Genomic DNA, 16,986 nt, shown 5'->3' on the forward strand with positions numbered 1-16,986 from the left:
AGATGCAGTGCACAGGGGTACTGTCACAGCATGGGGGACAAGCTCTTACCTCCACCAAATTTGGACAGCTGGACCTTTGGACAGTCTGGGTCACTTTGGTCCACCACCTGTGTTCCAGGGAGCATGCTCGTCATCAGTAGAGGAGTCCCAGAGTACCAATTGTCGTCACAGAAGGGTGCCTGCAGAAGCAGGGAAGTGACTCTGTCACTCCACGGGAGATTCCTTCAGTTCTTCTGATGCTGGGTGAAGACATGCAGTCGTCAGAGCGTGCACACCTTGGAAACTGTTGCAAAAGCTGGCTGGAGCTGAAGCTGCTGGTCACAGGAGTCATCCTGGATACTTTGTTGCAGTTACAGCGGTTCCTGGAGCAGTCTACGGTTGATCCGACGGTCAGAAGCTGAAGCAGAGGATGTAGATGAGTCCTGGAGGGATCTTGCAAACCGAATCTGAGAAAACAACCAGAGGAGAGACCCTAAATAGCCCTGAGAGGGGGCGTGGCTACACACCCAGGTATGCAGCTATCAGTAGGGGACTCTGACGTCACCTGCTGGCACTGGCCACTCAGAGGTCCCCAAAGGGTCCCCACACATTGGAATCCGGAATGGCTAACACCAGGAGGAGGAGCTCTGGGGACCACCCCTGGGGTGGTGATGGACAGGGTAGTGGTCACTCCCCTTTTCTTTGTCCAGTTTCTCTCCAGAACAGGGACAACGGGTCCCTGAACCGGTGTAGACTGGATTATGCAAGGAGGGCACCGTTTGTGCCCTTTAAAGCATTTCCAGAGGCTCTGGGAGGCTCCCCCTCCCAAGCCTTTAACACCTATTTCCAAAGGGAGAGGGTGTATCACCCTCCTCCCAAAGGAAATGTGTTGTTCTGCCTTCCTGGGATTGAGCTGCTCAGTCCCCAGGAGTGTAGAAACCTGTCTGTGAGGTGGCAGCAGCTAGGGCTGCAGTGGAAACCTCAGAGAGCTGGTTTGGCAGTGCTGGGGGTCCATGGCGGAGCCACCAGGGTGCATGGGATTGGCCCCCCAATACCAGATTTGGATTTGGGGTACAATTCCATGATCTTAGACACCTCACATGGCCATATTTGGAGTTACGATTGTGAAGCTACATGTCTGTATTGACATATATGTAGTGCACGCTTATAATGGTATCCACACACTCACGTCCGGACTTGGCCCTGGACAATGTGGGGGCACCTTTGCTAGTGCAGGGGGTGCCCTCACACACAGTAACTTTGCACCTAGCCTTCAATAAATGAAGGTTAGACGTATAGGTGACTTGTAAGTCACCTTAGTGCAGTGAAAATGGCTGTGAAGTAGTGTGGGCACTATTTCACTCAGGCTGCAGTGGCAATCCTGATTAAAGGTTTGTATGAGCTCCTTATGGGTAGCAAAAGAGAATGCTGCAGCCCATAAGGATCTCCTGGAACCCCAATACCCTGGGTGCATAGGGACCATATACTAGGGACTTATAAGGGGGGGTCCAGTGTGCCAATCAGAATTGGAATATGGAGTCACTAAAGTGTGATGATAAATTAGGTAAGTAGAGAGATCATACGCACTGGAATTCTGGTTAGCAGAACTTCAGTGACACAGTTAAGCATACTGACAACACACATAGGCCACAAACTATGAGCACTGGGGTCCTAGCTAGCAGGATCCCTGTTAGACAGGCAAAACACACTGACAAACAGGCAGAATTTGGCGGTAACATGACAAGAAAGATGGTACTTTCCCACACGTTGAAGAAAAACTACGTTCTCATTTGAAAGCTTTTATTATATTGACTTTTAGCATCCACAAAACTGTAAAACTTCGCACTTGTATAGTGCACTACTCACCCGTTAGGGTCTCAAGGCGCTGTACACATACCACTGTGGAACCCCTCCTGGCTTTTTCCCTGTGAGGCACCCACTCCTGGACAGCCCCAGGGTGAAGCCAGGCATCCAAGTGTTGTTGTGGAGATTAAGCAAGCTATTGCCCAGAATTACAGAGTGGGACCCATTAATTAGATCAGGCAGTGAGGCGAGAATTATCTGGTCCAAGGGAATTAAGCCCAAGACCCACCAAAGTGGGAATTGAATCCTGGTCCTGGGCCAGATATCTGCATCAGAGGTCTGCTGCTCTAACCATTGTGTCAACGTAAACCCAATACAAAATGTTGGTAGATCTGCCCCTTTGTGCAAAACTGTAGTCTCTTGTTGGATAAAAGAGTGGAAGAGGTTCCTCTGTGGCTGAGTCACACACACAGCTACTGACACACACAGACACTCACACACCCACTCACAGATGCACACAGACACTCATGCATCCACTCACAAGCCCACTCAGAGACTCACACACCCACTCAAACACTCAAGCACCCACTCACAGACCCACTTAGACACTCATGCACCATCTCACATACACTTTCAGAGATTCATTCACCCACTCATAGACCCACTCATGCTCATGCACCCACTCAAAGACTCATGCACTCACTCAAAGACCAAATCAGAAACTCATGCACTCACTCGCAGACAGACTGAGAGATTCACACACCTACTCACAAACCCACTCAGGCACTCACACACCCCCTCAGATACTCACACACCTACTCAAAGACCCACTCTGAGACTCACACACCCCTCACAGACCCAATAAAAGACTCATGCACTCACTCACAGACCCACTCAGCAACTCACGCACCCCCTCACAGAGCCACTCAGACACTCACACACACCCTCAGATACTCGCACACCTACTCAAAGCCCCAGTCAGACCCTCACACACCCACTCACAGACCCACTCAGACACTCATGCACCCTTTCTAAAACCCACTCAGACACTCGTGCACCCACTCACACACCCACTAAAATACTCACACACCAACTCACAGACCCACTCAGACCCTCACACACCCACTCACAGACCCATTCAGACGGTCATTCATCCACTTACAGACCCATTTAAAAAATCATGCATCTATTAACACATCGATTCAGAGACCCATGTACCCACTTATGGATGAGGGTTGGATGGTTATAGGGGTTGAGTAGTTACCGCCAGGCCATGTGGCTAATCCCCACCATGCGTGGAAGTGGTTACATTAGCATATAGTAATTAAAATGACTTAAAAACCAAAGGTTACAGAGACGTTATATTTAGGATCAGAATTTACTCACATGAAACCATATAAATAGATATATATATACATATATATATATATATATATATATATGTACATATATATAACCATAGAAATATGGTTGCCAAGAGCCAAACAGTTTAGAGAAGAGATACTAATCTCTTGTGCTTGCACTTGGCACTTAGGTACTAATGAAAAGTTGAAACTCCAAAAGCGCCATAGAGCCAACCTGGAATGAAGCAATTTTTGCGATACCAATGCTGCTTGATATTGGTAAAAAGGTCCCGCAGACAAATGGTAGTGTTTTTTTTATTGTTGTTGCAGTACTAACTACAAGTCCCATGATGCCACTGTGCTTATAAAGGGCATGCTAATTGTAACAACGTGTGTACTGACTGATACCATTTGAAAAAGACTGAAAGTCAAAACGCATTGTAGGGTCTGACGGAATGCTGCTTTTCAAATAAATACAATGTTAAAAGAGGAAACCTTTGGGAGTGCGTCAATGTTGTTTGATACATACTCAGGTTGTTGTCTGAACCCAAGCCAGCACCAGCAGCTTTCAGCGCCTTACTCAGACTGGTTTGTTTTGGACATATGAGAAGCAAGAGCGCCCGTAATCGTGAACTAAATGGTAACATCAAACAGTTTGGCGAGGGGATACTAATCTCTTGTGCTTGCACTTTGCACTTGGGGACCAATGAAAAGTTGAAATTCCAAAAGCGCCGTAGCGCCATCCTGGACTGAAGCATTTTTTACAATACCAATGCTACCCGATATTGCTAAAAAAGGGCCCAGAGACAAATGACAACGTTTTTTAATTGTTGTTGGAGTACTAACTACAATTCCCATGATGCTACTTTGCTTATAAAGAACATTCTAATTGTAACAACGTGTGTGCAGACTGATTCCACTTGAAAAAGACTGAAAGCTGAAACGCGCTGTGGGGTATGACGGAATGCTGGTATTCTAATAAATACAATGTTATAAGAGGAAGCCTTTCGGCAATGCGGCAATTTTGTTTGCATTTAATTGCCTACTGGCAGTCACTGATAGATAGTTATAGTTAGACCATGTTTCCATTGAAAAAGCGTTTTTTTAACTTGCATATATCTTTGGCACTGGCTGACGAATCTTCATTACATTTTACAAAAGTGCCCCGGTGATTCTTGTTGCGTCCGGAAAGTTTTGGGGTGATTGGTCAAGCAGGGGCTGAGAAAAAGGGGGGGCAAAAAAAATTGCGTTTTTGCGTGCTATTTTCCATAGAAGTTTTTAACACAACTACAGCCCGAACCACTGGACGGAATGACACCAAATTTGATAGAAAGCTGTTGGTACACAGATTACGCTTTCGCTTATTTGGTTTACATTCATTCAGTTGTTTAAGAGAAACTAAAGGGAAAATAAATTTGTATATAAGGTGCCGCCATCCTACCTGACAACCTTGTGAATAATGACGAGCTTGTGCATTGAAGAACAATTTTTTACCTTCGGTAACGCCCCCAAAGCGCTGACGCCAGTTTCTTCTGTGACTAGAATCCGCACAACAATGTGGAGCCACCATACAAACTAGCATTGGAATAGTGTGCCAAAAAAGATAGATAGATGTTAATTTGAATAACAACTACCAAATCTAAATGCATGGTGAGGTAATACCCAGAAAGGGATACTGAGGTAAGATAAAATAGTTCACAGAACAGGGTGGATGGGTGGGTGAGAAATGAATCTGTGGCTAGACTATGGGGCTCAAAATTAACCTGGCGTTCTCATGACTGCCAGGTTTGTGGTTGGAGGTCGGACCACCGCCTATGCAGTGGTCTGAGCGCCATATCACAACTGTGGCAGTTGTGCCATGGTTTGATGCCAGAATTTGTTGTCCCAGCGATCTGGGGTTCGTGGCAGTCCTAATCCTAATGGGGATTACCACTTTGTTCTAAGCAAGTGATTTCATGGTAGTAGCACTGCCATGAAAAGGCTGGCAGAGAAAGGGTGGAGTGGGTCCCAGGGGGGCCCCTGCACCACCCATGCACTTGGCAAGGACAGTGCATGGGCCCCCTGGCCAATACCCTCGCACTTTTCACTGTCTGCTTTGGAGACAGTGAACATTGCAAGGGTGCTGGTGCACCCTGCGCTCTACAGCATTGCCGCCGGCTCAATTTATGAACCAGACACAATGCTGTAGGGTGTTTCACACTAGGCCATGGGCAGAAACTCAGGTTTCTGGCTACCGACCTGGCGTGAAACTCATAATGGGCCCGGTGACAACCTCCGCATTGGAATTTCGGCGGACGGCTTAAACTGTCCGCCAAAATCATAATGAGGCCCTATGTCTCGACCAGATAAGGCGTTACCAAAGGTAAGAAACTTATTGATCTGATAGAAACAACTAGCTACATATTCCTTACCTTAGTATTAGACGCCAAAACAATATTAACTCAGGAGGTGGGTCTGCAAACCTTTCCTATCAAAAACTCACATATCATCAACCGAGCTAAATGAAGGCAGAGTAGACTAGCCATGAGAGAGACAATTGTGAGAAAGAACATTTTTCTCACCAGAAGAGCAGTGTAAGATCTACAGAACATGTTAAGAAGACATGGAAAGCCTTGGGGAGCAGAGCACATGACAATGAAAAATCAGTCTGTCAGTAGACAACAAGCAGTAGGAAAATAAACACCTGTGGCCCTAAGGTAGGAGCTGAGGACTAAGGTGCAAGACCACCACAACTGTCACTGAGATAATTGGGATGGAACACCTAAAAAGGGGATCCTCAGAAGACATGAAAGGAGGAGGAGCCATGCATGCATGCTGCAACAACAAGGGTGTGTAGTCAACAAAACCAGCAACTAGCAGAAAGAGCGAAAGATAGATTGCACACTTCCAGGAACACAGGAGAACCTGTAGAGAGGTGGAACAGAAGTGTAATGCACATAGCAAGGATCGACAGGGGACACAAAAGGTGTGCCATATGCACGATCTGTGAGGGAGAAACGAGGGGATCTGTATAGATTATTGATATATGCTAAAATGCACACATATATATTTAATGACCTGGATGTGTTCATGCATATGTGTCTAGAGATATGTATAGAGCCTAGCTAGACACATATGCAGATATAATGTATAGAGACATAGGCCTTTATAAATATATATATATATATATAAATATATGGAAATATATAAAAAAAAGGGCTGAGCAAACAGCAACATAGTAGCAAAATGAAATTGGGGAGAGAGAAAAAAATCAAACCCCTGAAGAAAGACAAAAGCCGGCCAAGCAGGAAAAACGGATGCTAGTGGACTAAAAACCTAAAAAGAGGCTGGTAGGACAACCTTCTGATAGAAAAAAACAGAAAACCTTGTGGTTTAGGAAACAAGGGTTAAAAACAGGTAGAAAGCCACCAAAGAAGAATACGTCAACCACAGAAAGGACAAGGTCATGGCAACGATAAGTCCAGCAGATGGAAAAAAGTAACTGAAAGAAAGGACACAATGAAAAAGGTCCCAGAAGGACAAAACCTGTGTAAAAGAAAACAGTCCAAATATGTGGACCGCATAATAAAATATCTTGAAGGAAAGAGGTTCCTCTGAAGTTACAGAGGAACAAAATAATACGTGGTTACAGAAAAATAAATGTCCTACAGAAGTAGGAGACATGACTGCCTTCCAGCAGCTGTCATAGAAAGGATTAAGCAAATGCTAGGACTGAAATCCTACATATTAATTGTCAAAACATAGTGGTCAGAACGTAGACCAAAGTCACACATAAGGGGAAAGAATCTCAAGGAGGAAGAAACCCAAGAGGGATAGGGATGTAAACAGCTAACCTGAAAGGGCAAGGCTGTTATCCGTGAAGAAAGACTATGGGTCAAACGGAACCCATAGGGAAAAGAGGGGGCGGGACAAGGACCACTGCGCAGATGGATGAAGCCCTGAACCAACAAAGAGCAGGGCAGGGTGAAGAAAAAAGTAGGCCCACTGACATCATGGAAATAAGCAGAAGCCTCAAGGAAGAAAAATAATAATAATATATATATATATATATATATATATATATATATATATACTCTTATAGATATATATATGAGCAATAAGTGAACTGCATCCAGTTTGGATAGAGAGGGTCAGAAGAAGGACCACAACATCCATGATAGAGAAGAAGACTGTGACATAGGGCCTGACAAAAAGCATGTGGGCAGCGCACAAAAAAGGATGAGTAGCAGTTCATGAGAAAAGCACAATAAGGGATAGAAACCACTGCACTACACGGGTGACCGAATGTGTCCCCTGCGTGGAAGAAATTGAGTAAGGTCGTACATAATAAGGAGAGAAAGAGGTTCAGTTGCAATCTCCAAAAACTGATAAAAAGTATATCCTATTGAGAATTTCTCAGATTAAGGCATAACTGCTCAGTAGATGACAAGATGCTATCACACTTTAAAACACAGAGATGAGATTTAAAAGCAGAGGTTACTCGCAGAGACATATGAAATAAGGCATGAAAAGAGAAAGAATGGCAGACCAGAACCAGATCCTCACACATGAAAATATAAATAAGAGAAAGAAATCAAAGGATGAACATAAAAGAGTGATTCTAATCTACAGTAAAGAGAATTAAAAAATGTATAACATCTTGAAGAGATTTTGGAACATGTTTAGCAAGGACCCAGACATTGGACAAAAAGTGAGTCCAAATCCTAAAATCAGATACAGAAAAGTTCCCTCATTAAGAGATATACTGATGAGAAGTCATTTCACAATGTTAAAGCAACACAGATGGCTGGACAAGGAACAACTTGGGTTTCTAAAATGTAAGAAATGTAAAGCTTGCCAAATAGGTAAAAACACTAAAACAGTACAAAGTCCATAAGATGATGATTAACCAAAGAATAACATATCATATGAATTATTTGGTCTATGTAATTGAATGTTAGAATGTTAGTGTGAATTACGATATGTAGGAGTACCATCTGCAGTTTGAAAAAACAAATACTAAACCACATATGTGCAGTGCAAAACAAAGATGTGAGCTATGCTACTGGCAAACATTACTTACAACATCCACTGAGCAATTGGAAGACCATGAGCTACTATGGAATAGCAATCATACCCAAACATAAAACTACAAAGGTTAAAATCTTGCCTCATTATCAGGTTATGCACGAGGACTCCGTATGGAATGAATAATGACTAGGAAATGCATGTGCACCTGTAAGAAATAGGGTATGATACGGGATGAAAACATTGGCATTTAATGTCTTACCCTGTTTTGATAGAATGATACTCAACTGAAAACTGTGTGATCACTGTTATATGATATGACAAATTATTAGATTGATGTCTACGGCATTCATGAGTGAGGGATCATCACCTACCATGCTACCACTCTACTAGGAGGTAAGACCTCTAGTCATGCATAGGGATAGCATATATTGTTCAACAATTTCTATGTAATATAGTATGAGACTAATATAGAAAATAACTGCGAAAATAAATGATGGTGATTATCGTCGGATGCTACATAGATCATGCATCATATACATAAAGAATATTAGTCAGCTCACTAATCCTACAAGAGGGATATCATCATGTGGTGCTAAAAATGGGAATAATGACAGCAGAATAGATTAATAGATAGGCAAACATCAGACACAATGAAACATGCATACTGAGCGACTATATGACATAGTGCACATGAGTATGACACCACAATAGGATATATTTTATGGGGTAATCAGTGGTGGGTGTAAATATTGCTACCCAACCCTGAGACAGTACTATGTTTTTGATTTCTGCCTATATAATATAATGCTATATGGCAAAACCATCAGAGGTGATTACAAACGTGACAAATAGAACATGGATGATTGTAGAATGATAACCATTAGATGAAATTACCATTGAAATAGGAATGTTTAGTTCACTAAATGTTGCCTCGATGAATGATATAAGACAAAGTGAATAATGAGGCTTGTTATGAAGCAGTGTCTTACATAATTGCTTGTATAGTTAGCCTCCAGCTTCACTTTATTGTATTTGGATTTCAGTTCATTTTGTTTAAAATCTAATTTAATGATCACTACAATTCCCACAATGCATTATAATAGTGTGGAGTGGTGAATGGTATAAATAGTGGAAACAAAGAAGGGCTCACATACCTTGAGACCTGGTGGTTCAAACATGTTGGTGGTGTGGTTTTGATGTTTCTACCTAAAATAAAATAACTAGAAAATGAGCCTTTCTGGAGTGCGGTGTTATAATTTGGCATGGAACATATGTATATATATATGTATGTGTGTGTGTATGTATCTATATAAACTCTTTGGTTTGTAATTGAAAAGCCTTTATTAACAGCAAAGTAACATAGTTGCATGATGTCCCATACCCAAAATGGAAGGTACAAATTAAAACACATATCAATTGCAAAACAAAATACACAGTCTATGTAATAGACTGCCCATGCAAATTAAAATATGTAGGCAGCACGGTAATGTATAAAGTATTTATGCAGCACTTCAAGCAGTAACACAGTGAAAACACCACAAAAAACCACATGGCAAATAAGAAAAATAGATTATGCACCATATTTATACTTTTTCAGCACCGCATTTGCGCCGCTTTTGGACGCCAAATCGGTGCAAACTTACAAAATACAATTGTATTTTGTAAGTTTGCGCCACTTTTGCGTAACAAAATGACGCAGATGCAGCGCTAAAAAAGTATAAATATGGGCCTATATTTCTATGGATGAAACCAGACAAAAATGACAAATAAATAATAAGTAGAAGTTGAGATATAAATTTTTAAAGAAGAAATGAAATTGTAGTGCTTAAAAGCATAAAGTACCAATTGGGACTATCTAGTCGTGGTAGATCGGGGCAAAGTCAAAAGTCGAGGCTGACAGTGATGGAGGTCAGGAAGGGTACAGGGACCATGGAAGGCCCGCTGAAGAAAAAGTACCTTTATCCTGGCCAGGAGATGCTGGGTGCAGCCGAGCAATGCATGTGTCGATCCTGCAGTTAATGGAATGCTTTGATTTTCTTCATGCAACAAGGGCTATGCGTTGGTTCCAAAGATGAAGCAGCTGTTCTCAGAAGTGCCAGTTCAGAGGGCGATGCACTGGATTTCTCCATGCAGTTGGGCAGAGGTGTCAATTGTCTCCCTGCAGTGCCAGCAATGCAGAAGTTCGAATGGCTATGTGCCAGCAAGTGCAATGCACCTGGTCTGATCCCTGCAATGACATGGATGCACTGGTTCTGACCCATGGAAAGGTGAAGATACACCGGTTCCATAAAACATGATTGGGGCCTGGCAGTTGCAGCACATTATACTCACTTGCAAGGGCCCACTACTGTATCAGCACCACTTGGCAGGGCAAGACTTCCATCAAGCAAAGTCCAAGTGTTGCAGATAATGATGAGCCCAAGTTGTTGTGTCCCTGAGACTTCAGAAGAACAGGAGGCGAGCCAGCAAACCCTGAGAGTCACTCTGGGTCCAAGTGAGTTTGGTCCATCCTTCCGCAGCAGGGCTTAGGGGATTAGGCAGCAGAACAGCACAGCAGAAAAGCAGTTCTTCCAGAGCAGCAGTCCAGAGTGACAGTCCTTGTAGCAGCACAGCAGTCCTTCTTCTTGGCAGAGATCATCACAGGTCCAGCAGTGTACTGTAGTGGTAGGGTCAGAGGTCCAGTACTTATACCCTTTTGTGCCTTTGAAGTAGGAGTGACTTCAAAGAAGGGTCTTTGAAGTGCACAGAGGTCTTTTCTTCCTGCCCTGGCTCCAGGCTCACTATGGGAAGGCATGGCAAGGGTGCGAGTTAAAAGTTACCTTAGGCCATGAGTTATAGTTACTTGACATAGTTCTAACTGTAACTGCTGAATTTCTCTGGTTTTGTGCAAGTAAATTCAGAACCTAACTATAATCTCCCTTTTTTTTAAATGGCAGCCAGCACTTTCTTGTTGAAGTGCTGGCAGCCGATCAGATACCAGCATGGGACAGTTGGATCTGCGGAGGATCCTTGTCCCTAGATATCTATAATTTTTTAACTCTAATACCTCAAAAATGATGAAACGGATTTACACCAAATCACAAAAAGCACACTAGACAATGAGCTTGCTTTCTGCTAAATCTAATGTAATTTCATCCAGCGGTTCAGGCTGTTGTCATCTTTAAAATCCTCATGGGAAAAATGCATTGGAAAAACTTGATTTGGGACCCCCATTTTTCTCAGCCCCCGCTTGAAAGATCTCCTCAAAACTTTCAAGACCACAGCTGAACTGACTGAAGTATACATTTTAAAACTTTAGTGAACATTCCTGAAGCTGCACCAAAGTTATTGCCAAAACAAAAAATACTCTTCCCATGGAAACTAGGTCCTAACTATGACTTCCTCATGCGAGCGATATTTTATTTCTTTATTTTTTTTTAAAAGTATATTTATATAGCGCTAACTACCCCTGACAAGGCATTCAAGTGCTGTACCATGCTACTCAGGAGCCCAAAGTTAGTACTCAGTCGATTCGTTGTTGGTGTTAGTTTTGCATGCTTATTCCATTAATTCTCTACAGTTTCTTTGTGGTACATTAGTAACATTAGTGCCATAGCTGTGATCATTAGAGGTAACTGTGAGAAGAAACTCCTTTCTCTAATTAATAGATAGTTGTTGTTTTCAAAAAGAGCAAAAGATGCATAGGCATGATGTTAGACCTGACAGCCTTAGGGTGGTCACCCCTAACTTTTTGCCTGCCTCCCTCCAATTTTGAGATACTGTTTTTGCTGTTTTTTATAGACTCTGTGCACTTTACTACTACTAACCTGTGCTAAAATGCATATGCTCTCTCCCTTTAAACATGGTAACATTGCATCATACCCAATTGGGCTCTTTAATTTACTTATAAGTCCCTAGTAGAGTGCACTATATGTGCCCAGGGCCTGTAGATTAAAAGCTACTAGTGGGCTTGCAGCACTGATTGTGCCATCCACCTAAGTAGCCCCTTAACCTTGTCTGAGGCCTTCCATTGCAAGGCCTGTGGGTGCAGTTTCACTGCCAATTCAACTTGGCATTTAAAAGTACTTGCCAAGCCTAAAACTCCCCTTTTTCTACATATACGCCACCCCTAAGGTGTGCCCTGGGTAACCCCTAGGGCAGGGTGCTGTGTAGGTAAAAGGCAGGACATGTACCTGTGTAGTTTACATGCCCTGGTAGTGTAAAACTCCTAAATTCGTTTTACACTGCTGTGAGGCCAGCTCCCTTCATAGGCTAACATTGAGGCTGCTCTCATAATTGTTTGAGTGGTAGCTGCTGATCTGAAAGGAGTAGGAAGGTCATATTTAGTATGGCCATAATGGTGATACAAAATCCTGCTGACTGGTGAAGTTGGATTTAATATTACTATTTTAGAAATGCCACTTTTAGAAAGTGAGCATTTCTCTGCATCTTTCTGTGCCTTACAATCCACCTCTGGCTGGGTTTAGTTAACAGCTCATTGTGCATTCACTCAGACACACCCCAACCAAACACAGGATACTCAGCCTCACTTGCATACATCTGCATTTTGAGTCGGTCTTCCTGGGCTGGAAGGGTGGAGGGCCTGCTCTTACACAAAGGACTTCCACACCCCCTACTGGGACCCTGACAGACAGGATTGAATTGAAAGAGGACCTGGTGCACTTCTAAGCCACTCTTTGAAGTCTCCCCAACTTCAAAGGCACATTTGGGTATAAAAACAGGGCATCTGCCCTACCAACTCAGACACTTCCTGGAGCAGAAACCTGAACCAGGACCTGCATCCTGCCAAGAAGAACAGCCTGGCTGCCCAAAGGACTCACTTGACTGCTTTCTGAAAAGGACTGCTACCTTGCTGTTGCCCTGCAGCCTTGCTGTTCTCTTGCTGTGCTGCTGAAGTGCTCTCCAAGGGCTTGGATGGAGCTTGCCTCCTGTTCCCTGAAGTCTCAGTACCAAAAAGACTTCTCTCCTGCAACTGGAATCCCCGTACGGCGAAAATCCAATGCACCGCCTGCCAAGAACGACGAACAGCTTGCTTGCGGGGAAAAATTCACTGCACGTCGAGTCCGGAACGACGCAGCCCGACTTCGTGACAGAAGATCGACGCAGCACCAGCAACGTGACCGGAACTTCGACGCACAGCCCTACTGGATCGATGCAAGCCAACTCAGAATGATGCAGTCTGACTTCCTGAGAGGAATCGACTCAGCGCTTGCCGCGCAGAAGAAAATTCCACACATCGCCCACCAGAATCGATGCAGCACCTGTGACTTCTCTCCACAAGCCCAGGATTCCCTGCATTGTCCCCGGGGAGTCCAAAAACCCCACAACCCAAAGAGGATCCTAGTCCGTGAGCGGGAAATTGATGCAACGTCTTCCCCGCGTGGAAAATAACTACGCTTGTCCGTGTGCGAAGGGGCAAAACCAACGCACACGTACCGGTTTCCACACACCTCCTCCTCTGTGGTCCCTTGCAAGGATTTTTCAACGCAAACCAGGGGCTTTGCCCCGCAAGAGACACTTGTTGTTTCTAGGAGAACTTGAGAAACCTTTTATTGCTTTTACAGTAATATTTCATTTCTAAGACACTTGATATCACTTTCAGTGATATCCCTACATTTATTTATTCCATCTTTAATTGTTTTGACCTGCATTTTCCAAGATAAATATTATATATTTTTCTAAACACTGTGTGGTGTATTTTTGTGGTGCTATATTGTGTTATTGCATGATTTATTGCACAAATACTTTACACATTGCCTTCTAAGTTAAGCATAACTGCTCAGTGCCAAGCTACCAGAGGGTGGGCACAGGAAAACTCTGGATTGTGTGTGACTTACCCTGACTAAAGTGAGGGTCCCTGCTTGAACAGGGGGCAACCTGACTGCCAACCAAAGACCCCATTTCTAACACGTGACATTTGCAGTAGTTTATATACAGGTGAGGCATGCAGAAGGAAGAAGGGAAGCAGATGTGCATTTGATAAAACTAAGGGATGGAAGTAAGTGAAGTTTTAATTGAAGGCCAACTTTTCATGCAGGCGTTTAAGGAATGGAGCAGGATGAGATTTTTGGGATGCAATTTGTGGATTTAAACCAGTTGAAAAAAACCGTTTTAAATTCTGCTACTAAGTTATGTAGCTTTCACAATCTTTCTAGAGGCACTGAAGGGTTGACAAATATACTTATCACAGTGAAAAAGAAACTCAGTGCTTGTTGAGACCCCTTTTATTGTCAAGCACACTGACAAGTAAGCACATTCTGTTACTTTGGATTACTCGTAATTATAATTTGAAAACATGCCAGAGAGACCGCTTTTATATACTTACTTCAGCAGTGTATTGAATACTATAAAATATAATTACAGTTTATGCAAATCATATGCATCATATATAAACTATACATGTTAAGAAACTATAACTTGTTGCCCAAAATTAATTTTCCGCATGGGTTATAGAAGTTTCTTCAGATAAGTATATCTATAAGTATAAGTCTAATTGCTGAATTTCTATAGTTTTGCATGGGTAAAACGCCAACCTAACTATAAAATCCCTGTAACCTTTGTTTTTTTCATTGAATTTCTATGTTTTTTTAATGCACATGTTAATATTTCTGTTAGGTTGTGGCAAGCCGGTCTGGGCCCTGCTTTTCCCGAAGATCTGAGGAGGATCCTCAAATCCGCAGATCGGCCTAAATAAAAAGGGCAATATTTTGCTCATAAGGGACCCATCCATGTGTCCAGTGGTGTCAGGAGACTAGTATCCTGACCCCTTAACTGTTTTTACACTGTTTTTATTCCACCCCCTAGGTCATGTGAGAAACAAAATGACAGCAGCAAATTTTCTGTCTGCCAATCAGGGCCTTGTTTTTCCTCTGAATCCACGGACGATCCGAGGAGGACCTGAGGAGGATTCCGTCCCTATAAATACACATTTGGTTTTCATTTATTAACTGGAAAACTGCTGAACTAATTTACCCCAAATAACAAAAAGGCCTCTTTCTGGATCATGAGCTATCTTGTTGCCAAATGTGGTGTAATTTCGTCCGGTGGTTTCAGCGCTATTGCTGTTCAAAATCCCTATGGAAAAATGAATAGGGAAAAGGTGTTTGAGACCACCCCCTTTTTCTCAGCCCCCACTTGACAGATCACCCCGAAGCTTTCTAGACAGCAGCTGAAGTGACCACCATTGTTTTTCGGAACATTTGGTGAAAATTCACCAAACGGCGCCAAAGTTATTAGCAAAGCAAAAAATGCTTTTTCTATAGAAACTAGATCCTAACTATAACTACCTAGTGGTGGCTGCCACTAGTTAATATAACCTATTGGCAGTCACCACTAGGTAGTTATAGTTAGAAACATGTTTCCATAGAAAAGGTGTTTCTTGGCTTGACTACATCTTTGGCACCGTTTAACCAATCTTCATGAAATTTTCCCCAAAAAGTGTACTGTGATTCTTGCTGTGCACTAAAAGTTTTGGGGTGATCCGTAAAGGGGGGGCTGAGAAAAAAGGGGTGTGAAGAATGTGCATTTCCCGTGTTAATTCCCATAGGACCTTTGAACACAACTACAGTCCGAATCGCAACACAGAATTACACCAAATTTGGCAGTAAGCTAGCTTTCGGTACAGAGATTATGCTTTTGCTTATTTGGTGTAAATGTGTCCAGACGTTTTGGAGATGATAAAGGGAAAATAAATGTAGACATCGATGGTGGGAGTTCATTCACTATGACTTTGCGAATAAAGATGAGCTCATGCAGGGAAATGCACAGCTCAGATTGGCTGCCAAAACTTTAATCAGGAAGTATTGGCAGCCATCTTGGGACTCGGCTTAAGCCGAGTCTAAACAAACTATGCTAAAAAAAGGGAACGGGGCCAGGGTACAGACACCCTGATCCCTTAGCTCTGGTGCTGGGGTCCCAGAGGGACCCTGCTAGAACAAAAAAACACTTTAAAAAAAAAAATGTTTACTGTGAATTCCTGACATCATCGTAAATTCACAGTAAAAAAAAAAAAAAAAAAAAAAAAAAAAAAAAAATATATATATATATATATATATATATATATATATATATATATATATATATATATATATATATATATAGATTAAATCGTTGTCTCCCACGCTTGGTTTTTAATAAGCTCCTGGGTGGGCCAGGTCCCGGGGGCATGGAAAATATGAGGAGTGCACATGGGGCCCCCCCTCCAGACCTTATATATGCCCTCTGGACCGCCACCTCCCAGGGGCTTAGCTCGTATTGCATGAGGGGGCTGAGTGGCCCCCGTGCCCCAAAGGCCACCACCTCCCCATGGCAAAATGCCTTAACTAATGGGAGGGTCCTGCGGACCCCCTACAGCCCCAGGAACCACCACCTTCCCAGGGCAGAATATTAAATTGATGCAGGGGCAGGCCCCCCTGCAGTCTCATGGACACCTCTGGTGTATTCCATAGGGGGTTTGGCCACAGGGTCTGGCCCAATTCCAGGCCCTGAGGCCAACCCCACTGCGCACGGCTGAAGGCTGTGTGTATGGAGCAAGGTTTGGTGATTATAAGGTTCACAAGGTCGGGAGGTTATAGGAGGTGGTTGAGTCCCAACATGGCTGCCAACACCTCCTTGTTGAAGTGTTGGCAGCCAATCAGATTTCAGCAAGAGATCAGGAGGGTTTGCGGATCCTTCATGTCCCTCTATATAAACATTTGTTTTTTCTTTAATTTCTCAAAAATTACTGAACAGATTTACACCGAATAACAAAAAGGTCACTTTCTGTACCAAGAGCTACCTTTCTACTAAATTTGGTATAATTCTGTCCAGTGGTTCGGGTGCTTTTCCTGCTCAAAATCTCTATGGAAAAGTG

At 43.0% G+C, this 16,986-nt stretch overlaps 1 protein-coding gene across 1 annotated transcript in view; it reads right to left on the reverse strand.

Moving 5' to 3' along the window:
- Nucleotides 1–16,986, reverse strand: part of DNTT (DNA nucleotidylexotransferase) — a 1,044,127-nt gene that overhangs the window by 131,545 nt on the left and 895,596 nt on the right. The gene's annotated exons all lie outside the window — the stretch shown is intronic.

Source organism: Pleurodeles waltl, chromosome 6 (assembly GCF_031143425.1).
Source record: "Pleurodeles waltl isolate 20211129_DDA chromosome 6, aPleWal1.hap1.20221129, whole genome shotgun sequence".
NCBI classification, from domain to species: Eukaryota; Metazoa; Chordata; class Amphibia; order Caudata; family Salamandridae; genus Pleurodeles; species Pleurodeles waltl.